We start from the raw sequence: 27,632 nt of genomic DNA on the forward strand, positions 1-27,632 counted from the left end.
AGCTTGCTGAAATCTTTAATGAATCTCTTGTAATACCCAGCTAAGCCTAGGAAACTTCTGACATCTCTCACCTTTTGAGGAGGTGGGACCCTTTGGATGATAGCAATTTTGTTGGGGTCCACCTACAGTCCTTGCTGAGATATTTCATGACCTAGCACGGTCCCTTCATTCATCAAGAATTCACATTTTTCTGCACTAAGAGACAGGTTCATCTCAATACACTTATCCAGAACTTTTCCTAAGTTAGACAAAGCTTCCTCAAAGTCAGAACCATAAGAAGTAAAATCATCCATGTATATTTCTACTGCATCATGGACCCGTTTAGAAAATATATTCAATACCACTCTTTGTAAAGTGGTTGGAGCATTGCACAAGCTAAAAGGAAGGAACCAGTATGCAAAGGTACCTCAAGACAAGTGAAAGTGATCTTATATTGGTCTTCTGAGTTGATTTGAATCTAATTGTACCCCCTAAACCCCTCTAAGAAAGAGAAAAACTTTTTCCCTGCCAGACCATCTAACACTTGATCTATGAAAGGTAAAGGAAAATGGTCCTTTTTAGTGGCTTTGTTCAATTCCCGATAGTCGACACAGATTATACACTTACCATTTTTCTTTGGAACTAGCACTAGAGGAGAGACCCATTCACTCTCAAAGATAAGATAGATGAATCTTGAATCAAGCAATTTCTGCAGTTCTTCCTTAACAACATCTTTAAGTGCTGGATTCATCCTCCTTTGAGGCTGCCTGACTGGCTTGCAACCCTCCTTGATGTATATATGATGAGTACATACTGAAGGGTGTACTCCCTTCATCTCCTTATAACTCTAGGCAAAGGCATCTAGGTGTTTTCTCAGCAGGCTAGACAGTTCCTTCTCCTAGGAAGTGGATAGGGATGAATTGAATTTCAAGGTTCTTCCTGGGCCAAACTCTATATTCTTAACACAGAGAGAAGTGGATTCGACCGCACAAAGATCAGTTGAGAGGTTGTTTTGGGTTTATCTTACTATGTCCTCTAATGGTGATACATTGGGAGGTGGATTCTGAATCATATCTTCCTCATCTTGCGGTTCCCCCCCCCCCATGGCGATTTCTAATGCACAAAGCGGTGCCGAATAGACTTCATCTTCATCTTCCTCCTCCAACCAGAGAGGTAGATCATGTTCTAGCAAGGTTTGGGTAGGAGGATATAGGATTAGCTATTTGGACATGTGCCCGTTCTTTATGGTCATGTCCCCAGCTTGACAGCTGATGTAGGCATCGGCGGTAACCAACCAGGGTCTTCCCAGAATGAGAGGATACCCAGTGAGCTTTTCCTTTGGCTGGAGAACTAAGAAATCAGCAGGGTACTCCCAAGAATCAATGGATACCATCACATCTTCCACAATCCCCTCAGGGGTCACGGTGGAGTAGTCTGCAAGTTGTAGCACGGTCGTGGTCTTCCTCAAGGAGCCCTGGAGGTTGAGTTTGAGCATTGTGTCCTTTGTCATCACATTAATGGCAGCTCCCAGATCAATCAAGGTGTGTGGGATCATGGTGCCATTGATGTGGACATCAACTACTGGGCTTCTAGGGTCCAGATATTTTGGACAGATTACCTACCCTAACATCAGGTCGGACAGTTGTCCTATGACATTGATGGTTGGGGCATCTCTCTTGCGCCTTCCTGGATGCCTAAAGCACTTCTCTTTGATCAACCTATTGTAGATAGGAACATCTTTTATGGCTTGGAGAAGTGGTATCTTCACACATAAATGTTTTAATTCTCCCAAGAGTTCAGTTTCTTCTGGGGTAGGCTAGACTATCGTGGATAGTCTCTCAGGAAAGGGTGGATTTGCTTTAGGTTTGCTTTCCTCTTTATCTTCCTCAACCTCCCTGGGTGGAGGCTGGTTATCTGGGAGAACTTTCCCAGATAACAAGTTAATTTCCTGAATCTCCATAGCATAAGTTGGGCATGATGGTTCCCCACTATACACTTGCTAAGCTTGTCAATTATTCGGGTTCAGATTTGGTTGGGCAGGAATTTGGGGTTGCTTTGGTGGAGCAGGAGGTAACGGTTGTGGTTGGGCAGGTGGTGGATGCAAAAGAGTGGGAGGAGAGTTGTATTGGGGCCTCCACCCCTGATGAGATGCATTCCACTGAGGTTGCGGCTGAGCATAGGATTGAAATGAATGGGTGGCTAGTTGGGCATGATATAGAGATGTGAAGGACCAAGGAGTAGGTGTGGACCAGGAAGGATGAGCAAGGGGGCCCCAAGAAGGTATGGAAGTGACTTGGTTGGGGTTGTAGCATGCCTATGTCCCTTGCATCCCCTGCTGATATGCTCTACGTCCATGCGGCCTCCTTTGGTTTATGTAATAGAGATGTTCAGTGACTCCCTCAGCCCCTTGATATACAGCTTTAAGTTCAGGTAAGGAAGGTCACTTATCTGTAGAATGATTTTCTTCACATACTGAACAGACCTCTATAGAGTTCAATGGGCATTCATTCCTAAGGTGCCTCCTAGTGCATCTAGGGAAAAAAATGGCCAAAGCCCTCTCTGCTTCCTCTTGTTTCCTTTTGATATGTAAGGTATCCATTTGCATGGCAAGAGTCTGCAACATCTCACTCTTGAAGTCTTCCAGCATGTTTCCAATTTCTCCTTTAATGGATGAGTTCGAGGAGTAGGTACTAGCTATGGGTTGACTCCCCCTATCTTTCATTCTGGTTGCTCTTGAATGGTTTCTAAAAACAGTCTTTATGTCCTCGTAGGACAGTTGGTAGATGTCTCCCCCTGCCAGTAGATGGAGGGTGTCTAAAAGATCTTCCCTAATTCCCTTGAGCAAGACTAGCTTCAGAGACTCAAGGTCAAGTGTACACCCGACCCTTTTGTAACTTAGCTAGAACCTCTCTTCATAGTCTTCCAGGAATTCATCACTTCCTATAGTCATTCGGAAAATTTCTTCTTTAGTATCTTTTGACCTACAATAGTCTTGATACTTGTTATTAAAGGCTTGCTGCATCTGAGCTCAAGTTGTGATGTTATTTCCAGGTAATCCCATGAACCAGTGCAATGTTGCATCCTTGAGAGTAGAAGGGAACAATTTCAACTTTTGCTCATCTTCTGCATAGTCATAGGTTCGACAAATAACAGCAAACTCAAACAAAAAGGTGTTAGGATCTTCTATAATCAGACCATGGAAATGAGGTAGGGCAGAAGGGCTTACATTCTTCATTTTGGTGTCCCCATTGGCATCTCGAATGGGAAAGGTACCCTCTATTCTCTCTCTATTCCCCCTAGCATTTTTGTTTTCATCCATTGGCTCCAAAGGAATGTTTTCTTCTTCTTCTTCCCTTATAGGTTCTTCAAATATGTCTTGTTGTTCACCTAAGGGTTCTTCTTGATCGCAGCTGACGAAGAAGAGAGAAGGCTGGCTGTGTTAAGCAATGGGGGTGTTGGGCAAAAATTTTCTGAGTTATCTCTATTCCTACGAGGCATGGAAGGAAATCTTTTTGGTTTGTTTTTGTTTCTTTTTCCCCACACTGATAGTACCTGCAAAACCGAAATTGATTGAATAAAAAAAATTGCAACTAACTGAAATGAACTTGGTGAAATGAAATTTGTAGAATTGAAAGGAAAGCAAGGAAATGCAGAACTTGAAAGGAAAGGAAATGACTAGTCTACTTTTGTTGAAATGAAATTTGCAGAATTGAAAAGGAATGCAAGGAAATGCAGAACTTGAAAGGAAAGGAAATGACTAGTCTACTCTTGCTGAAATAAACTATTAGCAAAATTTTGCAATAGAAAATAAAAGAAAACGGTAATCACAAAATACTCTGACGCTTCCCCAGCAATGCCGCCAAAAATATGGTAGTTCATAACAAACTTGGAAGCGTCGATGCTGTATGCACAAGTACTAGTTCTTACTGCAGGTTGTCACTTCATCAGCTGGCGCAAGATCACTAGGAGCTCAAGCCAACTTCTATGGATTCCAGAAGAAGCTCTATATTTGATGAAAGGAGAAGAATATTACTCTACAGATGCTACTCTAACTGCAGAAAGGAGAAAGCCTGAAATGTAAAGCAAACCTAATAAACCCTAATTAACCAACTAATCCTAATTTTGCATAAAGCACTATGAAAACCATGAAAGGAATGCCATTACCTACTAAAGGAAGTAAAAAACATCTACCTAAGCTATTTCTTGACGTAAATAAGCAAAAAACATCTTTTTGGATTTTTATGTATTTTTATGTGAATTTGACATGCATATAATTTATTGTGTGTGAATGTGGCAGCGAATAGGTGGCATTAGAGGGTGGTTTTGGGACTTGAGAGGATGTAGGATGGTGTGGATGGGTCCTAGGAGGTCTCAGGTGGCCTTCTGGAGGCTTTTCCTTGGCTGTTATAGCTCCAAATCTCACTCTTATGGTTTGTGATGTTGTACTCATGGCCTAGGGCAACCCCTCCTTCTAGACCTGGTCCTAAAATTTAAAAAACAGTGTTTTATCCCTTATACGCGACATTGCCCTGAGTTAAACGCGTGTATACGCGGGTCTGTGTATAGCCAACCCGCGTGTATGTATTAAAACACTTAAAAAAATATAAAATTCCTTCTTTTCGGGCGGAGATCGCGGGTTTTACCTGCTGATCACCTGTTAGTTCCTGTGGCCCAACTGTTCCCAACCAACTCCTAACTAAAAAACTACTTTGGAGATGGTATAAAAAGACCTCAAAGGGAAGGCCTGGAGGAGAGAATAGAGAGAAAGGTTATTATGCTGAGATTTTCCCCTTGACCAGGTCTGAAGTCCCTTGTGCCTTCTGCACTTCCCCCATTTTGTACAGGAAACCTTTGTTTCCTTGTGTGTTGATGTTCATCCACCATTTATGACATCATGGAGAGAGTCATGGAAGGAGTTTTGTTAGAGGCTTGAGGCTGGAACGGATTCGGAAGGAAGCTTTGCTTGGAGCCTGCTGAAGGTGACTCAGGTGAACATATTCCTTTTTATGTACTTTATTTGTCTATAATAAAAAGAAACATATGTCTTGGTTCCCGAATTGAATTTTCTTTATGTTAATGATATTCATGTTTTGAATTCATGTATAGATGGTTGTTTGGATTTCATAACTAACTACCTTTCTTTGTAACATGAAGATGGTTTCTTTATAAGTTTTTGTCCATGTACTGCTGTGTTCTTTGAATTGTTTGTTTTGCAGGACAAAAGAGAAGAAGGGAACTCCAAGAAGGGTTTGGACCCTAAAGGCCTTCTCAAACGTAGGACCGAAGGTACGTACCCTTATCATAGAATTTGCTTATAATAGCATAATGGCTGTATGAATGCATGTTTCTTTGAATAGACAACTTTCAGTCTGCTAGGGTTTCACCCAAAAAGCCCTAGGGGAGTAATTCCCTCTACTAGAATTGGCGACTCCGCTGGGGACAACACTCTTGTTGTTCCTAGTTTGGGTGTTTTTCAAGCCAATCAGGGCTCAGCTGCCTTGTTTGTTTGTTGTTACTGTCTGGTCTGTTCTTGAACTTTAAGCTTTGCCAGTTTCTTCAGTTTGTCTTTTTTATTTTTCTTGAAGCTTTTCATATACGTTGTTTTTCTTAGATACAGAAGCGTATACACGCTTGTTTCTTTGAGTGAACCCGCGTATACGCAGGTTTCCTCAAACACAGTCGCGTATACATGCAATCTGTACTACAGTACAGTCGCGTATATATTCCAATTTTCAAGATTTGTAAATCTTTTTGGCCTCTGAAGGTTTGTCTGGTGGTTTGAGTCAGTCTGCAACAGTCATTTTCCAGTATCAGTTATTTGTTTTACAGCGAGCATCTCGTTCTGAATTCTCTCTGGTTATAAGGAGTGTTGGTCTTGTGTTTTGTTGATTGCAAGCATCATCGTTTTTGGCTAAAGCACGCAAGATTTCTTGTTAGGAATCTTGGCTGCTCTGTTTCATCAGGGTAGGAAGATTGAATTCAATCTTTGTGTTAATCTTGCTTTTGGTGACTTTGTGTTTGCTTGACAAAATCGTTTTTTGTGACCATCTACTTCTTTGTTTCATGAAAGTTGTTGTTTGACACTTTCTTGGAATTTGTCTTTTTGATCTTTTTGGTTTTCATTGCCAAGGCTTTCATTGCTGCTTTTGATTGTTAAGAGCAATTTTAAACACATTTATTTTTGTTGGGTTTTCATCCATTAAGTGGTGTTGATTCGCAAAAGTGTTTAATTGCCTATTCTTCAATCACAAGTTTCAGTGTTGTTGAGAGCATTTTTTGAAAAGACTTTTTGTTTGTTGCTTTGAAGAAAATCTTTTGAAAATCTTAGTTTTGCTTTCTTGAACTTGCTTTTCATTTGGTTTCCTTTTAGTGAAGTGAAAGTGCTTTATGTTTGTCTTAGTACTTGTTTTTAGTGTTTAGACGAAATGGATGGTAACATCTCATATTCCATCTAGGCATTTTAAGTGGCAAGATAAAGATTGATAAGCAAGCAACTTTCATTTTTTGTTGCATCAACATATATTTGTTGCATTAGGATAGATTTGCATATCTTTTTAGGCATCCATAGTTTTGTTAACTTTTGTGAGTATGGAGTTTGAAAAGAAAAGGAAAATTTTGTTTATTTGAAGTTCCTCTGAACCCTGTAGAGATTACTTTTCATCGAAAAACGAAAACAAGTGCATGTGCATGTAGTTAAGTTTTTATTAATTTCTTTTGCGTCAAAAAACACCACTAGTTTCACTTCCGTTACCTTGTGACTTAAAGAACAACCTAATAAAATCAAGCGCTAACTAAAATTCACTAGAACTTTTTGTTTTAGTCAGTTACACCAACAAGATTAGGATTTTAGGGCCTTGGATTAGGCGAGTGGAGAGTTAACTCTCCAAGGCCATATAAACATCAAACGTAGGAGTCTGAATAACGAGAGAAAATCCAATAGCGTTAGGAAGACCCGGAAAGCTCCGGATCTGGGAGTTAAGCACGAGGGTCTGTGAAGACAGGGAAGAGAGATACCCCCTCTCCTACTTGTCTGAACTTACCTCACGACTGTTCCGCCTGGCTTCTGCGACGAGTTGGTATCCATAGTTGCTGCTCCTAGGGAACTACACAGGTGGCTGCGGAGGGGAATCCCGTGGCACCTGAGGTTGACGTTGCATCACTCTCGACAGTACTACTGGAGGGCACCCTTGCGAAGCTCGGGGGCTTGCACCGGCGCAGGCTGTTGTTAGGAGGTCAGCGTAACTTCCTCTGTTACCTTCGCTGATAGGATTGCGCCGTCATTATCCCAGACTATCTTCGGAAGGCCCCTGACTCCACTTTCTTGTATTTTGGTGTCCGGTCCTCATCACCCGGAGCGGAAATACTTGGAAGTTGTTTGACTGGCTGTTATCTTTAGGGACTTTCTAGTGTATGCTCTTTGTTCCTTGTATATAGTTGGCTTTAGGTATTTTAGTCTAGTCACGTTTGGACTTTGTGTTCTGAGTGACCGGCTTACCACTCTACCGATCTTGAAAGGCTTTTGGTTGTTCTTTCAGAATTTGTGGAGTTGCCTCCTCAAGGGCAAAGGTTTTGATTGCTTATCCATATTCCTTGAAAAGTTATTTCTATATTCCCGTAGAGGAAGGGTCTTTGGAACAGTTAGATATGGCCAATATTCCTGTGGAAACCAACCAAGGTGCCCTCCCAAAAGGGGATACTTGTGTTTTTCCTTTCTTTGGAAACGTTGGTACTCCCTTGATGGCCACTTTGAATATTCCCGGGTTGAATGTTGGACTACCCGTTTGGCTGTGGTCCACTCGGAATATTCCAAATGCTCTTGAAGCTTCTCAGTTGAATGCTTTATTTCAAGGGCATCATATGGGTGCTCATTGTTCATCTTCTCTCAAAGAGAAATCTGGGGTTCCTTCTTCTCCTCCTTCTTGTCACAAGAAATCTAAAAAGAGGAGAAAAAGGAAGTCAAAGAAGAAGAATAATTCTATCCTTTCATCTTCAACCTCTGCGAGTCATGTTGGAGATGAGCCTTCAGCCACTGCTAGTCATGTTGGGGGCACAAGTCTAGTCACTGCGAGTCACACTAGCATTTCATCTTCAACCTCTGCTAGTCATGTTGGAGATGAGCCTTCAGCCACTGCTAGTCATGCTGGGGGCACAAGTCTAGTCACTGCGAGTCACACTAGCAGGCTGAATTCTGGTGAAGTCCTCCTCGGTTTTTGACAGACTTCCTTTCCATGTACTCGCATAATATATTTCGGCCATCATGTACCCCTTCTGACCTCATATATTAGGGGGCATCTGTTATAGCTCCAAATCTCACTCTTATGGTTTGTGATGCTGTACTCATGGCCTAGGGCAACCCCTCCTTCCAGACCTGGTCCTAAAATTTAAAAAACAGTGTTTTATCCCTTATACACGACATTGCCCTGAGTTAAACGCGTGTATATGCGGGTCTGTGTATAGCCAACCCGCGTGTATGTATTAAAACACTTAAAAAAATATAAAATTCCTTCTTTTCGGGTGGAGATCGCGGGTTTTACCTGCTGATCACCTGTTAGTGCCCGTGGCCCAACTGTTCCCAACCAACTCCTAACTAAAAAACTACTTTGGAGATGGTATAAAAAGACCTCAAAGGGAAGGCCTGGAGGAGAGAATAGAGAGAAAGGTTATTATGCTGAGATTTTCCCCTTGACCAGGTCTGAAGTCCCTTGTGCCTTCTGCACTTCCCCCATTTTGTACAGGAAACCTTTGTTTCCTTGTGTGTTGATGTTCATCCACCATTTATGACATCATGGAGAGAGTCATGGAAGGAGTTTTGTTAGAGGCTTGAGGCTGGAACGGATCCGGAAGGAAGCTTTGCTTGGAGCCTGCTGAAGGTGACTCAGGTGAACATATTCCTTTTTATGTACTTTATTTGTCTATAATAAAAAGAAACATATGTCTTGGTTCCCGAATTGAATCTTCTTTATGTTAATGATATTCATGTTTTGAATTCATGTATAGATGGTTGTTTGGATTTCATAACTAACTACCTTTCTTTGTAACATGAAGATGGTTTCTTTATAAGTTTTTGTCCATGTACTGCTGTGTTCTTTGAATTGTTTGTTTTGCAGGACAAAAGAGAAGAAGGGAACTCCAAGAAGGGTTGGGACCCTAAAGGCCTTCTCAAACGTAGGACCGAAGGTACGTACCCTTATCATAGAATTTGCTTATAATAGCATAATGGCTGTATGAATGCATGTTTCTTTGAATAGACAACTTTCAGTCTGCTAGGGTTTCACCCAAAAATCCCTAGGGGAGTAATTCCCTCTACCATTGGCCTTCAAAAGAAAGCCTACAGGAAAATCTACAGGAGAACACAGGAAATCTACAGGAGGAAAAACAACGTTCTACAGCAGGCCTATAGGAGGAGGCTGAGAGCAGTTTTCACTATTTTGAGGGTGTGAGAGTGAGTGGAAAAGGTGGATGAAGGTTGGGATGAGGTGTTAGGGCACCTAGGGTCTACCAAGAATCACCAGGAGAGAGGAAGATGATTGGGTTTGCTCAAGGAGAGAGGAAGAAGTTCTATGGAAAATGCAGGAAACTAAGGTAGAATTGAGGTGAGGTTTGGGCGACCTGTAGGGCATGGATCAGATGGAGGATGTGATTTCTGCTAAGATGGTCTACTGCAAGAAGAGATCTGCTGCAAAGGAACTGACAGTCAACCAATAAGATCAAACAAGCAATGAAATGAGTGCATCTAGAAAAACAAAGTTTTGCATCAAACTAGTCTAAACTATGATCTATGAAAGGAAATGTTGAGAAATGCTGCAAGAAAGGAAAGCATGAAAGAAGAATATTGCAAATAAATAAATGAGCATGATGAAGAAGTTCTAAAGCAAAGAAAAACTAGACTATTAACCACTAAAAAGCTGCAAACACTAGAAGTCCTATGAATGAGGAAAATTTGTGTTTTTGGGGCAGCAAGAGGGTCTTTGCCTCAAATCATGGTTCCAAAGGGAGGAAGAAAGGCCAAGGCGTGTTTCTATCCTTTTGAATCTTTTATTTATCACTGCTTAACCTGCTATAGAAAACACAAATGGAAGCAACCTATTGAATCATCAAAAGAAACCTATTCTTAACCATAAAATAAATACATCTAACAACAACCTAATCTACAAATTGAAATACAAAATACAAAAACAAGTAAAGAGGAGCTTGGTTTCTTGGATTTGGCCCTAACCCAAGAGCTTCATCCCTCTGAGATAACTCAGTGCTAACTCAAAAAGGATTCCATATTCATTTCCAAAACAATAGCAAGATTACATGAAACTATCACAAAATAATAAGCTCGAAGTTGAGCAGAGTTTACATAAGCAAAAATCCAACAAAAATCTGACCCTAGTGAGGCCCTAGGCCTCCCTAATTATACAAATGAAGCTACCAACAACTTCCTTAAAATCAGGGAGGCTTGGCTCCCAAAAATCGGGATAATCATCAGTGATCCTCCACTTGCTTGGCTGCCTTCTAGTGCATGATTTGGCTGGTTGTACTCCAAGCTAAATGAAGTGGAATTCGAAGTCAGGAGTAATAAATGAGGGGGATTCCCTCCTATAAGTCCTATCCTTTGTCCACTTTGAGTTATTTCTGCCCTTTGTCTACTGGATCCTTGACTTTGACTTCAAAATTCATCAATAATCTGCATTAAACACATGTTAGACCACATGGAATCATAACTAACTCAACTCACTCCATAGGCATAAATATAATTAGAAAATCATACAATAAGCTAATAGAATGGTTGATTTGACTAGGTTAGGAGGTAAAATGAGCCCATATAATTACCCATTTATGAGGCTTATCACTACTGTGGTCTCTTCTTCTTGTTCATAGAAGCCTGCTTTCCTTTCTACTTCCTCCCATTGCCTCTTTTCCTCTTCTTCTTTTCTCCCTTCTAGAATCCCTAGGAGTTGTGGTGGACTGAGTTTTAGGCCAATCCAATTGACCTTCAACCTTTGCATTGATTGCTCATACATAGGTGTCCTGTTGAGTTCTTTTCTCAACCTTTGAGGGGAGTGATATTCTCTGATATTCAAGCTTTGTGGCAGTGTGTTCCATCCCCTTTAGCAGACATGTATATTATCATATTAGCAGCCTAAACATATCCTCAAAATGTGAATTTTTTTGCTCTTGGAAATCAAGATATCTAAGTGCCAGCTGAGGATCATTTGTAATTATATTATGGGTGTTGATTAGGGCCATGGGATTTGATTTTTCAGCTCTGGAAAAAAGAGGTTTATTTGGCTCTCTGGCCAATATTCATCGATGATGCCAAAGCCATTAATTGTAGATCTCCTAGCTCTGAATTAGGGTCCCAAATATTCATATATGTGAGGGCCATGCTATGCAAGTAAAACTCAACCATTTTTGCCCCATCGTCTAGTGCACTTTGATCACAAAGATAAATAAACTTTCTACAGTCCTGAACTGGCATGGTGCTCCTTTGTGCTAGTGTTTTAATCTGAAATTGCAACCATTGTTCTCTAAGGTAAAGAGTACAGTATTTATCTAGCATCTTACACTAGATGGCCTCCAAGGAGAGGCTGGCCATATATGCTAGTTGGTCTTTCTTTTCCTGTAGTTGTCCTCTCTGTTTTTCTTATCTTCTTCCTTTTTCTGTTCTTTCGCATCTCCATCAGTTTCTTCCTTTGTTTCCTCCTCTTGTTTCAGTATCATCCTCCTTGTCTTCTTTCAACATGTTCCTTTGTATTAGTTTCTTCTTCACCCATCTCATCCCCATCTAGCTCTGTATCTTCTTCTTCTTGTTTTGCCTCCTCCTTACTAACATAAGGATTAACATCATAGGTGAGGGTTTTGATTTCATCCTCTGCTGGTAAGTTTCTGAAGACTGACCATGTTATGGGGATCCTAAGGCTTTTGGAGGGCATCCTTAATGAGGATCCTGATCAACCCATGGTGAACTAACTGCTGGGAATTTCCTTCCTTTAGTTTGATGTTGGAGTTTATGAGTGATTGCATCAAGAAATAGGGTATGCTGAGGCTTTGGTGAACTGGTGTTTCTACCCCAAATCTTAATTCTTGAAGCATTCTCAAATGGTTGAGATAACAATACTGTATCTATAGACTCTTGCATTCTCTTTTTACTTATTAAAGAATTTCCTTTTTGCCACCTTTTCACTTATAAACCAACTACCTCTTAACCTTTACAACTTTTGATCAAATGATGCATATGAGTGAGTGAGTGGGATACTTACCTATGGTCTTGATGCCATGTTGCAGTTGTCAAAGATCAGAGGTGCTACTGATCGTCATTCTCTTTTCCTCCTCTACTATATGCTGATGGTTTCTTAGCTTTTGGAGGTGTCTGTGACTAGAGATCCGATGTTGTTGCTACTGTGGAGCTCCTGGATTACCACTTGGCAATGTTTGATGTTTCCCTTAGAATTTGTTGATCATGTTGCTAGCTGGTGCTGTGAGGATGTTGTAATGAATGGATAGAGGGAGTAGGAGTGTATTTGGATGTAGGGATGATGGCAATGGTTGAGGTGATTCTGTTAGAAAGCACAATCTTCACATGAATTGAAGCAATGAAGTGAAAAACAATAAAATTAATGGAGGGATGCATGGTAAGGAGTGGAGGAGATGAATATATGTGAGGCAGGGTTCCCTTTGGATCTTCTCTTTGCTCCTTGCTTGTGTATTTCACCCACCTGCAAATAACAATTATGTTTTTTTCTTTTATTATTATATATATATATATTTTTGAAAAACATCTAGGCTGCCTCAGAGAGGTTTTCACCCTATATATCTACCCTGGGCGCCTCAAGGAAGGTTTTCACCCAGGTATATTCTTTTTTTTTTCATTTTTCTCATCCTTGGGCCGCCTCATGAGGTTTTCAACCCAAAGATGGGACTCAGGCACCTCATGGAGGTTTTCACCTGAATCCTTATTCTTTTTTCCCTTTTTCAGTGACTTGATGAGGGAGGAGCTGGAACCTGCTCCACCATCAACACTGTCTTATTAATATTGTCAATGAACTCTTGTTTTGATAAAGGCCTCTTGTACATTTTCAATCGGTGTCCATTAACTAGCAATGGAATGGTTTCTTCATCAACAGTTCTTATTTGCACTGAACCATTATCATGGCATCTTTCCACCACATAAGGTCTGAGCCATATTGTCCTTAGCTTGCCTTTGAAGTCTTTATACCTTGAATCATATAACAACGCCCAGTCTCCCTCTTAAAATTGCTTCTCCTTAATATGTTTGTCATGCCAAATCTTCCTCTGAAGCTGAACTATCTCTGTATGTAGGAGGGCCTACATTCTAAATTCATCCAAGCCATTCAAATGTAACAAAATTTCTTTCTGTGCATGACTAAGATCCAAATCTAGTTGGGTTGCCATCCTCAATGTGTTATATTCAAACTCAATGGACAACAAAGCCTTTTTCCCATGGACCAGCTCATAGGGTGTAAATCCAATTGTGGTCTTCCATGTTGTATTATAGGCTTAGGTGGCCTCAACTAGTCTCTCTGCCCAATCCTTCCTACTGCTTCTTACTACCTTGGTTAAGATGTTCTCCAGTGCCTTGTTGGTCACCTCCACTTGCCCATTAGTTTGTGGATGATAAGGAGTGGAGGTCCTATGCTTGATTTTGTGATGGCTGAGCAGTTCTTCAATCATGTTGGAGGTAAACTGGCTGCCTTAGTATATGACTAGCTCTCTAGGGTACCCAAATTTGTAGAATATATTCACCCTTAGGAACTCGACCACCTTTTCTTCCGTTTTTTCCTTAATTGCCTTGGTTTCATCCCACTTAGTCAAATAATCAGTGTACATAATGATGTTTTTTTTTTCTTTGAAGGAGGGTTGATAGGCCCAATGAAGTCCATGCCCCACTTGTCAAATGGCTTGAAAGTCACTTGAGGTTGTAGGGGAATTTCATCTCTTTGATTAGGCTTTCCCATCCTCTCACATCAATCACACTGACTAATATACTTTTTCACATTCTGATGAAGAGTAGGCCAATAATAGCCTGCTTGCAACACTTTGAATGATGTCCACTTTGCTGCAAAGTGATCCCCACAAGGCCCATCATGATAGGTCAGAAGGATGTCAAAGACTTCCTCTTCCCTTACACATCTTCTTAAGATTTTATCCAGGCTAAGTTTGAACATATTGCCCCCAATCTAGGTGAAGGGGGCACTCTTTCTGACTATGTTGCTCTTTTCTTTGGAGGGCAAGTTTGATGGGAACTGTGATGATACTAGATAGTTTTCTATATCAACAAACCATGGGGAGAGAACTAAAATGGCAAACAAGTGCTCATCTGGTAATTGGTTATCCACCATTCCTTCTTCACCTGCAGGTAGATTCATCCTAGATAGAAAGTTGGCGACAACATTTTCCTTACCAAGCTTATCAACAATAGTTGGATCAAACTACTGTAATAAAAGCAACCATCTTATGATTCTAGCATTCACATCTGGTTTTTTCATTAAATATTTAATTGTAGCATGATTAGTATGCACAAATGTTTGATAGCCTGTAATGTAATGCGTAAATTGTTTAACGAATGCACAACAACTAGGAGTTCCTTTTCGGTCACAGTATAGTTTAGCTCAGCCTTTGACAAGTTCTTACTGATAAAATAGATGGCATAGGGAAATTTCTCCTCTTCCTGACCTAAGGCTGCTCCTATGGCTTTGTGTGAGGGATCAACATGAATATAAAAAGGTAGGGCCTAGTTTGGGCCTCTAACGATTGGTGCAGTGGTTAACTTACCCTTTAGGATGTCTAAGGCCACTTGATAGCTTTGACCATATAAACTCAAAATCTTTGGCCAACAACCCAAACAAAGGAGATTCCAACTTGCTAAATTCCTTTATGAACCTTCAGTAGTACCCAGCTAACCCTAAGAAACTCCTTACATCTCTCTGCTTATGTGGAGGTGGGACCCTTTGGATGATTGCTATTTTATTTGGGTCCACCTGCAGTCCTTGTTGAGATATTGAATGACCTAGTATAGTCCCTTCAGTGATTAATAATTCACATTTTTATGTACTGAGAGACAAGTTCATTTCAATGCATTTGTGCAATACTTTGCCTAGGTTAGTTAGGGGCCTTCGTGGAAACCACATCCATAAGGTGTAAAATCATCCATATAGATTTCTACTGCATCATGTACTGATTCAGCAAAAATACTCAATACTGCTCTCCGGAAAGTGGCAGGAGCATTGTATAGGCCAAAAGGAAGGATCCTATAGGCAAAAGTACCCCAAGGATAGGTGAATGTGGTCTTATCTTGGTCTTCTGGGTAGATTTGGATTTGGTTGTACCCACTGAATCCATCTAAGAAGGAAAAGAACTTCTTCCCTACCAAGCCATCTAGCACTTGGTCAGTGAAGGATAGGGGAAAATGATCCTTCTTTGTGGCTTTGTTAAACTCCCTATAATCAACACAAATCCTCCACTTACCATTTTTCTTGGGAACTAACACTAAAGGAGAAACCCACTCACTGTCTGAGATAAGGTAAATGAATCCTGCATCTAGCATTTTTTGCAGTTCTTCTTTGATTATGTCTTTAAGAGCTGGATTCGTCCTCCTTTGTGGTTTCCTGACTGGCTTGCAACCTTCTTTGATGTATATGTGGTGAGTACACATTGAGGGGTGCACTCCCTTTATTTCCTTATAAATCCAAGCGAAGGCTTCTAGGTGTTATCTCAACATGTTGCATAGCTTTTCCTCTTCTAAAGAAGAAAGATATGGGTTAATTTTCAAAGTTCTCTCTAGGCAAATTCTATGGTTTTGACATGGAGTGGGTTGGAATTGGCCAAGCATAAGTCAATTGGATGATTGCTTTGGGTTTCCCTTGCTTCCTCTTCTAATGGTAATGAACTAGGAGTTGGACTTTGGAGCAGGTGTTCAATTAAGTCATCATCATCTTGTTGTCCTCCTCCTATGGTTGCTTCCAAAGCATAAAGTTGGGCAGAATAAACCTCATCTTCTTTCTCCTCTTCTAACCATAAAGGTAAACCATGCTCTAGGGTAAGTTGAGTAGGAGGGTATAAGACTAACTGTTTGGACATATGCCCATTCATAATGGTCATATTCCCAGCTCGGTAGATAATGTAAGCATCAGTTGTGGCCAACCATGGCCTCCCAAGGATGAGAGGGTAACTAGTAAGCTTAGCCTTAGGCTGGAGAACTAGGAAATCTGCAAGGCACTCCCAGGAGTCAATGGGGATCATCACATCCTCCACAATTCCCTCAGGGGTGACTGTGGAATGATCCGCAAGTTGCAGAATTACTGTGGTCTTTCCCAATGACCCTTGGAGGTTGCGCTTGAGCATGGTGTCCTTGGTCATCACATTAATGGCAACCCCAAGATCAATCAGAGTGTGTGGGACAATAATGCCATTGATTTGCACATCTACTACAGGGCTTCTAGGGTCCAAATATTTTGAACATATTACCTCCCCCAACATTAAGTCAGACAATTGCCCAATGACATTAATGGTAGGGGCATCCCTTTTTCTTCTTCCTAGAAGCTTGAAGCACTTCTCCTTAATCAATTTATTGTAAATGGGAACATCTTTGATTGCCTAGAGAAGGGGGATATTTACACATAGATTTTTCAATTCTCCCAGAAGTTCAGTTTCTTTAGGGGTAAGCTAGATTGGTTGGGTTAATCTCTCAAGGAAGGGTGGATTTACTTTAAGGTTGCTTTCCTCTCTTTCTTCCTCGACCTCCCTATGTGGAGAGGGAGGTTGGTTGTCTGGGAGAATTCTCCCAAATCTTAGGTTGATATCCTATATTTCTACATCATAGGCTGGGTATGATGTCTCTCCATTGTATACTTGTGGAGCCTACCTATTGTTTGGGTTTGGATTTGGCTGGGTAGGCATCTAGGGTTTCTTGGGTGGAGCAGAGTGCAGGAGTTGTGGTTGGGTAGGTGGTGGAGGAAATAGGCTTGGAACATTGTTGAATTGGGGCTTCCACCCCTAGTGTGGGGTATTCCACTGATGTTGTGGCTGAACATAAGGTTGAAATGACTGGTTGGTTGGATGGGATTGATACTAAGATGCATAATACCAAGGAGGGGGTGTAGACCAGAAAGGATGAGCAAGGGATCCCCAAGAAGATATAGTTGTGGTTTGGTTGGGGTTGTAATATGCATGGGATGACCCTTACATACCCTACTGGTATGGTATAGGCCTAGGAGGTATCCTTTGGTTGATGTAGAAAAGTTTCTCAGTGACCCCTTCAACTCCTTGATATACAACTTTGAGTCCAGGTAAAGAAGGGCACTTGTCTGTGGAGTGGTTTTCTTCATAGACTGAAAAAATCTTAATACAATTTAATGGACATTCATTCCTAGGATGCCTCCTAGTGCATCTATGACAAAAGATGGACAAGGATCTCTCTGCTTCCTCTTGCTTCCCTTTTATGTTCATGGTGTCCAATTGAAAGGCAAGGTTTTGCAACATATCACTTTTGAAATCTTCCAGCATATTTCCAGTTTCACCCTTGATTGATAAGTTAGAGGATGATGTACTGGCCATAGGTTGACTACCCCTACCCTTTTTCCTAGCTGCCCTAGAATGGTTTCTAAAGACAGTCTTAATATCCTCATAGGGTAATTGTTAGACATCTCCTCCTGCTATCATATGTAAGGTATCCATAATATCCTCCCTTACTCCTCTAAGCAGGACCAGTTTTAGTGACTCAGGGTCAAGTGTGCACCTGGCCCTTTTGTAACTGAGCTAGAATCTTTCTTCATAGTCTTCTAAGGATTCATCATGGCCTATGGTCATCCTGAAAATCTCTTGTTTAGTATCCTTTGACCTATAGTAATCCCTATATTTGTTGTTAAAGGTTTGTTGCATTTGAGCCCATGTTGTGATGTTATCTCCAGGTAAACCCATGAACCAGCGCAATGTTGCATCCTTGAGGGTAGATGGGAATAGTTTTAACTTTTTCTCATCATCAGTATAGCCATAGGTTCGGTATATAACAACAAACTCAAATAGGAAGGTGCCAGGGTCCTTTGTGGTTAGGCCATGGAAATGAGGTAGAGCAAAGGGGCTTATATTCTTCATCATAGTGTCCCCATTGGTTTCCCTGATGGGGAAGGCACCCTCGATTCTCTCTCTATTTCCTTTGTCATTTCACTTTTCAACCATTGGTTTACTAGGAATGGGTTCTTCCTCTTCTTGTTCCTCTGTAGGTTCCTCAAATAGGTAAGGTTGCTGACCTAAAGGGTCTTCCAATTCATCATCATTGAAGAAGAAAGAAGGTTGACTGTTGGATGCAGTGGGGGTATTTGAAAAGAATTTTCCTAAATTGTCCCTATTCCTACGAGGCATGAAAGGAAATGTTTTTGGGTTGGTTTTTGTAAGATTTTGTTAAAGCTAGAAAGTACTTGCAGAATGGAAAGGAAAGCAGATAATGACAACTGAAAGAAAGAAAGAAGCTAGACTACTTTTGTAGAAATAAACTAATGGAAGAAAATTGAAGACTAGAAGTAGAAGAAATGAAAGTCAGAGACTAGAAAATAGAAGAAAGAAGCAATTACTTCTACTTAGACACCTCCCTGGAAACGACGCCAAAAAGTGATGAGCCTAGCTATTGCAACAATAATGCTGCAACTCCCAGGGATACCAACTTTACTTATCAACCTAGGGTTCGTACAAACTCGGAGGTGACAGTGCTATATGCACAAGTAGAAGTGAAGGTCCTGCCTGTTGTCACTGTTTGTCTGGCAAGGGACCCCAAGGGTTCTAAGCCAAACTTTTATAGGGTCAGAAGAAGCTTAATTCTTTGATGGAAGGAGATCAAACCTATTCTAAGAGAGAACTACTCTACTGTAGTAATGAAGAAAACATCATGAAGTGCTAAATCATACCATGACCTAACTAACCAATTAAACAGCTATGATAAGCAGAATTGCTAAATTAACACTAACCTAATGCTAATTATCTAAGTTGCAGAAGTAAAGAGCATCAAAACTAGACTAAGGTGTAACAAAGAAACTTAGGCTAAATCGGGCTTCAACAGGAAAAAGCAATCAGAAGCCGAAATCGGTGAAAGGATGACGTGAGGGATCAACAGTGCATAAGAACTGTTGGATCAGTCGGGTGAAAGGCAAATGAATGGTGGAGATTGGATCGCAGGAGGTTACGTAGATAGATGGGCGAACAGGGTTAACTAATAGGATGAATGGTGGATATCTTATCGCGAAGGCTTAAGTGAATGGATAGACGAACAAGGGAACAAAGCAGATGAACGACGAAGATCGTGTCACTAGGGATTAGGTGAGTGGATGGATGAACGAGGTTAACAGGAGATGAATGGCCGAGATCTAATTTTTGTGTGTGGAGCATGATTGTTCAAAGGTCTTTGTTTCAGCCGGATGTATACCCCAGGAAGCCGCAGGGGTCCGGGGGGGCCGATCCCCCCCGGCTGGGGGGTCCGCGGGCCAGCGGTCCCCCGGCGGGGGCTCGGGGGCAGCGCCCCCGAAGCTAAAAACAAATGTAAAATGGCCTTGTAAAAGTATAGTAATTTCTAGTCAATTTGGGCCGTTCATTAGGCGGATGATCTGACGGTAGAACTTATGTTTAGTTTAGGGTTTTTTGCCCTCGAAGGCAACCCCTCTCTTTGTATGAGGGTATTGTATTTGAGGCCGTGAAATAGATGTGTATTCTGTGAGCGAGAAACAGAGAGGTGAGACTGTGAGAGAAAACAGAGGATATTACAACGGATTTGCTGTAGGTTGTGTCTCTTCATTTTGTTGGATAATAGAAAGGAAGGACTGGCTGTTCGGGGTGGACGTAGCCCAAACTGGGTGAACCACATATATCTGTGCCTCTCTTGTTTTGTGCGTTTTCTGTGTTTATATTTCTGCAATACTTTATGTGTTCCATTGCTCCGTAATATATAATTTTCCAACACTAATTGCGTGCATGAATTCAAGAGATGGACGGACGAGGCTAACAGAAGCGATGAATGGCTAAGATCTTATCGCGTAGGTGAAGTCAAGAGATGGATGGCGGAGATCATATTGCGGAGAAAAGAAACGTACAAAAATGAGGGAGAGGGTTTCTAAGGCGGTAAGTAGTTTCTCGCACGCCCTTCAGGCTGTAAGCAGTATTTGGAAATTTCATGCAATTAGCCTTACTGCATTACACGTAGCATGAGAAAACCACTTTTCTCGTGTGCTCTTAGGTGGATAACGTTCGTGCACTAATCTGTGCGAGATTGCATGATAGCCATTGGATCAGGCGGGGCTGATCAACGGTGGAGATTGACCAAGCTAGTTGGCGATTGGGTGAAGTGACAACCATCGGATCAGGCAAGGGAAATTGATGGTGGGGGTTTAAAGTGCCTAAAGTGATCTGGTGACATGATAGCCGTCAGATCAGGCGAGGTAGATCGATGGTGGGGACTTAAAGTTCATAAAGTAAGTGGTGTAATCCACGTGAGGAAACAATTGGAGAAAATAGTGAATTAGACAGTGATTGTGAAGGTTTTTTGGTGATCGGATGGCGAGGAAGCAATGTAGGAGGAACATTCTGAAGGCAGTTTCAAATGAAAATGAAAGAGAAAAGAAGTGCGGGTGAACAAGTAACTGCATTAAACAGTGAACTCCATAGCCCATGCAAGAACCAAGGACCTGTGTTTCTGGGGCTACTAAAGGGTCCTTTCCTCAAGTCATGGTCCCAGAGGGAGGGGATGAGGCCGAGACACCTGCGCACAACCTAATAGTGATATTTTTCCTCTAACTAACCTGTGAACTGAAAGAAGGCATAAATGAAAGTAAACTATAGCAAATGTAGCTACTGAAGCAGATGAATAGGAAAACCATGCATGATCTATGCTATATTGTTGTAATGAAAGTGCAACTACTTAATCAAATAAATAGTGAAAACCATAAGGCTACTAAAGCAAATGAATAGAAAACCATGAAACTACTTAAGCAAATAAACATAACATAACTCTATGCTAGCATACATGTACAGTAAAGAGGAGCTATGGCTGCTTGGGTTGGGGCTTAACCCAAGAGCTTCAGCCCTCAAAGTTAACTCAGAGCTCGCTTAAAAATAACTCATTCTTATTAGAAAAACCATGGATTACAGAGAAAATTGTCACAAGTCTTTGCATCTCAGAAATAAAACAGAGTTTTACAATAAAAGTCCCAATTCTACTGAGGTCCTAAACCTCTCTATTTATACATGTGAAGCCTCTAACGAATTTCTTCCCATTAGGGAGGCTTGGCCTCTAATTCAAGAAAAACTGGTTTCTGTCCTTTTCACTTACTTGGCTGTCTTATAGTCTTCAAAGTGATGGTTGTTTGCACTCCGAGCTGGGGAAGGAATATTCGAATGGAGGGGTAGTAAATGAGGAGGATTTACCTCCTATAATTACTCTCCCTTGTCCTAGTTTTACCAAGGTTTTTGCCATAGTTCCTTGCTTTTATCCTTTATACCTGCATTTTCCTTGCTTTTATCGTTTATTCTTGCATTTCATGCACATTAGACCACAAAGCAACATATCCAACTCTAACTCATTTCATAAACAAAATATAATCAAAAGTATGCAATAAGTTGTGAGAATGGTTGGTTTGACTAAGCTAGGAGGTGAATTAAGGCGAATTAAGGCCAATATAATTACTCAATGATGAGGCTCATCAACATGCAAAATAATTTTCACCTTGGCTCCTCCCACATAGCCTTGAGAGTTTGTAATATTTTCTTTGATGAGTAAGTAGTGGCTCCAACGCCCCATCCACAAGGTTAGTGATGTATGGTGTATCGATGTGTCTTGGAACTTTTGCTTAATTCAAAAGCCTGCTAATAGGACAACACATTTTCACACGTGTTATAACTGTTTGTAAGATTTGTCTTGAACACTTGTAATACATGTTGCTTTAAACTGTGTTTAACACTTGAATTCATTTAGTTGTTCTAATACATATATTAATGAGAATGTGTTGTATAAATTGTTAACTTTGTCTTGTTTGTGTTGGTTACCTCCCGGACATCAGACATAACCTTTCACATAAACTCGCTATAACGGCCTTCACACTCGCGTAGATTTTCCGCTAAGTGTTGTACGTGCTATCTTCTCTTGTCTGTTGTGTCTACCGCATTTGTGTGGATTTCTCCTCTGGAGGATATGCACATCCTGTTGTGTTGTGTGTTCCTAATAGATTTGGGCTTCCTCCCATCTAACTTGGTACTCACTCCCACCACTCACTCCCACCCTCTCCCTTTGAGGTGAAAGAACCTTGACACAAGTAACACTATCAATCACTAGGAACGCGAACCTCGCTACTTGAAGACAAAGCAAACCACTCTCTTGTGCTCATAAGAAAGAGTTAAGGCAAACATTTAAGATAATGGGAACTGAGCCATCATACCAGATGGGGTTCCCACACCAAACAATGTGAGGTCTAGTTGGGACTTCATATTGGGGTGATCCCTTAAATGTTGGTGGGTCCAGCACCATCAACATTTCTGGCACTAGAAGGAGGGCCGCCAGTTGTTTATGGTTGAACGTCCTCTCACACTCACTCATCAATCATTTGGTCACCGTAGTAATTCGAACTCCCTCTCACTACACACAACTCTAAAGTTGTTTACTCCTCACCCCCCGCATGTGAACACGAAATTCCATATCACCACCTTCACTTTGTCCATCCCATCACCCGTAAGTTCACAAAAGTAGTCAGACCGATCCCAGGAATACAACATCTTCCATATGCATCAAAAAAGCCAAAAATCACTCCCACAGGGGTTCTTGTATCATCAGTGGAAGAAGCAGTTCTTGCCACACTTGAAGGTTTGACAGACGCTGTTGAAGACAGAGAGGAACCTCCGAGCTTCCGACGGGGAGAAAGAGACACCCTCGTGATCTTGGGCTTAGACTTTGGCATAGGGGGCATAGGAGAAGGCAGTGGAGGAGGTGGATGCGGAGATGAACCAACAGACTAAGAGCTTGAACCATAAGATTCTGAAGAAGAGGATGAGGACAACGAAGAAGAATACATGGCTAACCAAAATATGGAATGGATGACTCAGGGACCATTGGCCCTCCCAGGTGCTTTGCAAAAGATTATGAAGTGGTCGGAGAGGATGATCACAAAGTTTGACCCTCACAAAATAGTGAAGGCAGAAGATCATTTGGAAAACTTCTACCTACAACTGCAGAGCCTTGAGGTACAGTTTGATGACATAGCATGTATATTGTTTCCATGTACCTTGGATGGTCGCGTAGCTGCATGGTATCACAGCCTTCCTGCCAGCTCCATATAGAATTGGGGTGCATTCAAACGCATGTTTCTGGAAAATTTTGTCGATGACAAGACCCCAACCATGTTGCTATAAGAGATGGGAAGCTTGAAGATGGAGGGGAAAGAAAAGGTAAAAGACTTCAATTAGAGGTTTCTATGCATATTGAACAAGCTTGTAGCGAACACGAAGCCTCGTTACTTCATCACTGTCGATTACTACACGTCCACATTGCTGACCAACATTGCGTAGTTTGTCAAGCAAGCTACGAAACCAAGGTTATTGGAAAACTACGAAGAGGCAATTGTTGTTGAGAAAGACATGTGCACGATTAGAGTCATCACAGATGATGAGCCAACAAAGGACTCTAGGGACTCAAGCAGGAAGTCCCAAGCAGTGGCGAGCAAATGTATAGACAAGGAAACAAGTGATATTGAAACCCTCACTCGCCTAGTTAAGAACTTGACATCAGAAGTGTCTGAGCTTAAACAGTGAAAAAGAGACACATCTGCGAGCAACCATCCACCTAGATAGAGACAAGGAAGCATGTCATCAGGAAGCAACCGTCTCCCAATGACAATTGCGTAGAGCTCTGTGTTTCATCTCGAACAGTGCATGAATGATCAATTATGTTCATTTCATGAGGATGAACACTCAGAAAGGTCTTGTTTAGACTGGAAGCGCGTTGCAGACTCAGTAAACAGTCACGCACTTGACGTGGACAATAGTACACAGGAACAGTCGGGAGATACAGATAATGATGAATATGTTTCACCAGATGATGCATCAAGCTATGAGCATGTGGTAAACATGTATCAGTGTTCATAAGCAGCGCTGAAGATGAACACCGAGAAACAACCTCAAAAGAAAAATTATTGTTACAATCTCAAAAGTAAGGGGCCTCCCCCTATAGTTGGGGAAATGCAAAAAAGGTGAAATTGTTGATGAGGAAGGTTGATCCACCAGCCATACCAAAGAATAAAACACAAAGAAAGCCCAGGGAGACAGCGACAGACAAGAGTACGTCCATGAGCTGCAAACTGCATAATACTCCACTGGACAACACGATCACTAGCCTTACCCTAGACACCTCGGTGATTCTACCCTTTCTGAATTACAACATTGTGGATTCCATGAAGAAAACTCACACGAACATCAGTTTGTTCAAGTTAGCTAAGATCTAGAGTTAGTGGGACATCCTGTTGCATGCACTGGGACAAACAGCAACAGACAGTGTAGCCTCTACCAGCAAGGGAGCAAGCACACCTCCCAGATCACTTTTAACTGTTTTAAACACACTCCAGATGGAAGAAGAGAACTCATATTTCCCTCCATTCCTGCTCTCATTCGAAATTTTCAACTGTAATGTTCACAACTTCTTGGTTGATTCTGGCACAGTAGCCAACGTCATGCCGCTCTCCATTGCTAAAAATATCAATGTGCAATGGAGCAAGACATTCATGCAAATCATCCAATTTGATCAAACATCTATACTAGCCATTAGTGAACTTTGAGATCTTATCATCTGACTATTCCACGATAGTCAAGTCCACCAGTGCATCAACGTTTTTGTTGTGGACATACCGGAAGTGTATGGCTTAATACTCAGCAGAGACTGGTCCAGCAAATTGAACAGATACTTCTATACGGACTGGTTGCACATGTGGCTTCCGTACAAGGGTAAAAAAATCAAATCTAGGTGTTATCCAAGAGGTATATGAGGCACAATGTCACTCCCATCAATGGCAAAAATGAACCGTTCACCTTCGCAAAACTCATGTTTAGCAATTGCCTCCTAGAAAAAATGATGGGGTGTTATCCTGCACGGCCAACCCCAACGCCACCAAACATGTAGTTGGGTCTCCTTCCTTTCCCAAATGATGGAAATGAAGCAATTACATTACATTGTAACTATAGTAACAGTAGCATTAGCAACAATAGTAGCTCAAGCGCATCAAACGGTCTGTGTAGAGACAAGTTGTGGACCATGTATTTCGACGGATCAAAGACACAAGACGTCTCAGGAGCTGGGTGTGTTTTGATCAACCCAAACTACAAAAAACATTTGATTTCGAGTTATTTGGAGTTCGAGTGCATGAAAAACATCTCTGAGTACGAAGCACTCATGTTTGGCTTGAAGAAATCTGTTAGCCTCAATGTGGTCATGATCAAAGTGGTAGGTGATTTGGAGATAGTGGTACGACAATTACGTAACACCATTCAATGTTTATCACCGCATCTCAAAAGTTACCAGCAAGAGGTATGGTGATTGATCTCTAACTTCCAAGAATTTAACATCATTTTTGTACCAAGTACACGTAATGTAGTTGCCAATGCTATGGAAAACACAACTTCTAGGATGTCACCGATTAGGGATAGATTTACTATTGAAATTTTATAGTGGTTGTCTATCCTGGATAACATAACTAGCTTATGCATGTTTAATGATGATCAATAGATACTGTATTTCATGGCCAAAGCTGACACCTTAAAAGATGCAGCGATAGATGAAAACGAGCACGAGCAATCTCTACAAGGAGAGGCTAGTATCAAGAAAGGCCACCTCATCCCTAAGGGATTGGCATCATTGGAAAAGCTTTTGACTTGCAAGAATTCTTTCAGGGGTCGAGGAACAACAAAACCCACAGTTCCACCATGATGCATGAGTTGATAAACTTAGGAACAGAACAAGGTTTGAAGTTAGTCAATCACGATACGTGTTGCACGTAGCAAGAGCGGCAAGCATTTGTTAGCTTGTTGAAATAGTATCGGGATGTGTTTGTGTGGACATACGATGATCTGAAAACTTATGACATGCGAATAATCCAACACATCATTCTTATCAAAGAAGGGGTCAAACCATATCAACAGAATCTTAGGAAAGTACATCCATCACTTGAACCCCTCATACAGAAAGATATCACCAAGCCGTTGGATGTACAGATCATATACAAAGTTCATCATTCTACTTGGTTTCAAACCTTGTTCCTATATGCAAGAAGTCCGGGGAGATCTGCTTGTGTGCTGATTTCTGGAATGTGAACCACACCTTGGACAAATACAACTACCCTGTGATGTCTATGGACCACATTCTGCAAATAGTATCTGGGGCACAGATGTTTTCCTTACTTGACATTTTATTAGGATACAATCAAGTTCTGGTGGCAAAACCTGACAGACTCAAAACTACCTTCCATACCAAGTGGGGTATGTTCGCATACAGATGAATGTCATTTGGGCTTGTGAATGTAGGCACAACCTTTTAGTGTGCCATGGACGTTGCCTTCCGAGGACTCATCAGACAGCGTGTAGTGGTATATCTCGATGATTTGACTGTGTTTTCAAGGAAACATGAGGACCACGTACGCCATTTGAAAAAAAAATTAGTGATGCCGGAAATACGAGACTTTTTTGAATCCCAAAAAGATAATATACACAGTGTCTGAGGGGAACCTTCTTGGACACATCATTTCCAAAAGCGAGATCATGTTTGGTCCGAACTGGTTTTGGACTATTACAAAGATCCCTCACCCAGGCAACAAGAGAGCGATGTAGTCCTTCTTGGGAAAGATAAACTTCCTCTGCAAGTTCATCTTGAATTATCCGCAGATAGTAAAAACCATTTAGGACATGACCAAGAAGGATGAATTCTAAAGCTGGGGCAAGAGAGAAAAGTACTTATTCACCATAAGCACTTGCACTCTATAGCCTAGATTTCAAAAAAAGACTTCCTGTTATACACCTTCGCCTCCGATAATTCTCTCGCTGCAGTACTCACTTGGAAGGACGAGATGAACAAAAAACACCCCATATCCTTCATGAGCACAAGCATGCAGGGACCTGAAATTAAATACCCCGCTGTTGAAAAACAAGCATATGTAGTTTACAAGGTGGTGAAACACTTCAGACCCTACTTGCTGAAGAACCACTGCATAGTCTACGTCCCTCACCTAGCAATATGCACACTTATCATATAACAAGCAATGGGTGAACGACGTGGGAACTGGATGACAGGCTTGCAAGAATATGATCTTGACATCAAGCTAGTTCACACGGTCAAAGGTCATGGGCTCTGCAGACTCGCAGCTAAAGTGGTACATGCACAAGATGAGGAAGAAGAGCTCATCGGTTGGGAGCAAGAAGTTGAAATGTATGACGTAGTGTGAGCAACACCAATTGAAGATAGAAAACCTTGGTACGCATATGTGCGCCAGTACCTTGAGCACGACATCGTACCCTCTCAAAGCTTTAGGATATCAGTCAGTGCATAGAGTGCTTTACAGGAAGCATAGCAACAAAGTTTTTCTCAAGTGCCTAGGGGCACATGAATCAAAGTAGGTACTACACGATCTGAATGATGGACC

The sequence above is a fragment of the Pinus tabuliformis genome, chromosome X, assembly GCF_031772625.1.
Source record: "Pinus tabuliformis cultivar Carrire ecotype Pingquan chromosome X, CPIR1, whole genome shotgun sequence".
NCBI classification, from domain to species: domain Eukaryota; kingdom Viridiplantae; phylum Streptophyta; class Pinopsida; order Pinales; family Pinaceae; genus Pinus; species Pinus tabuliformis.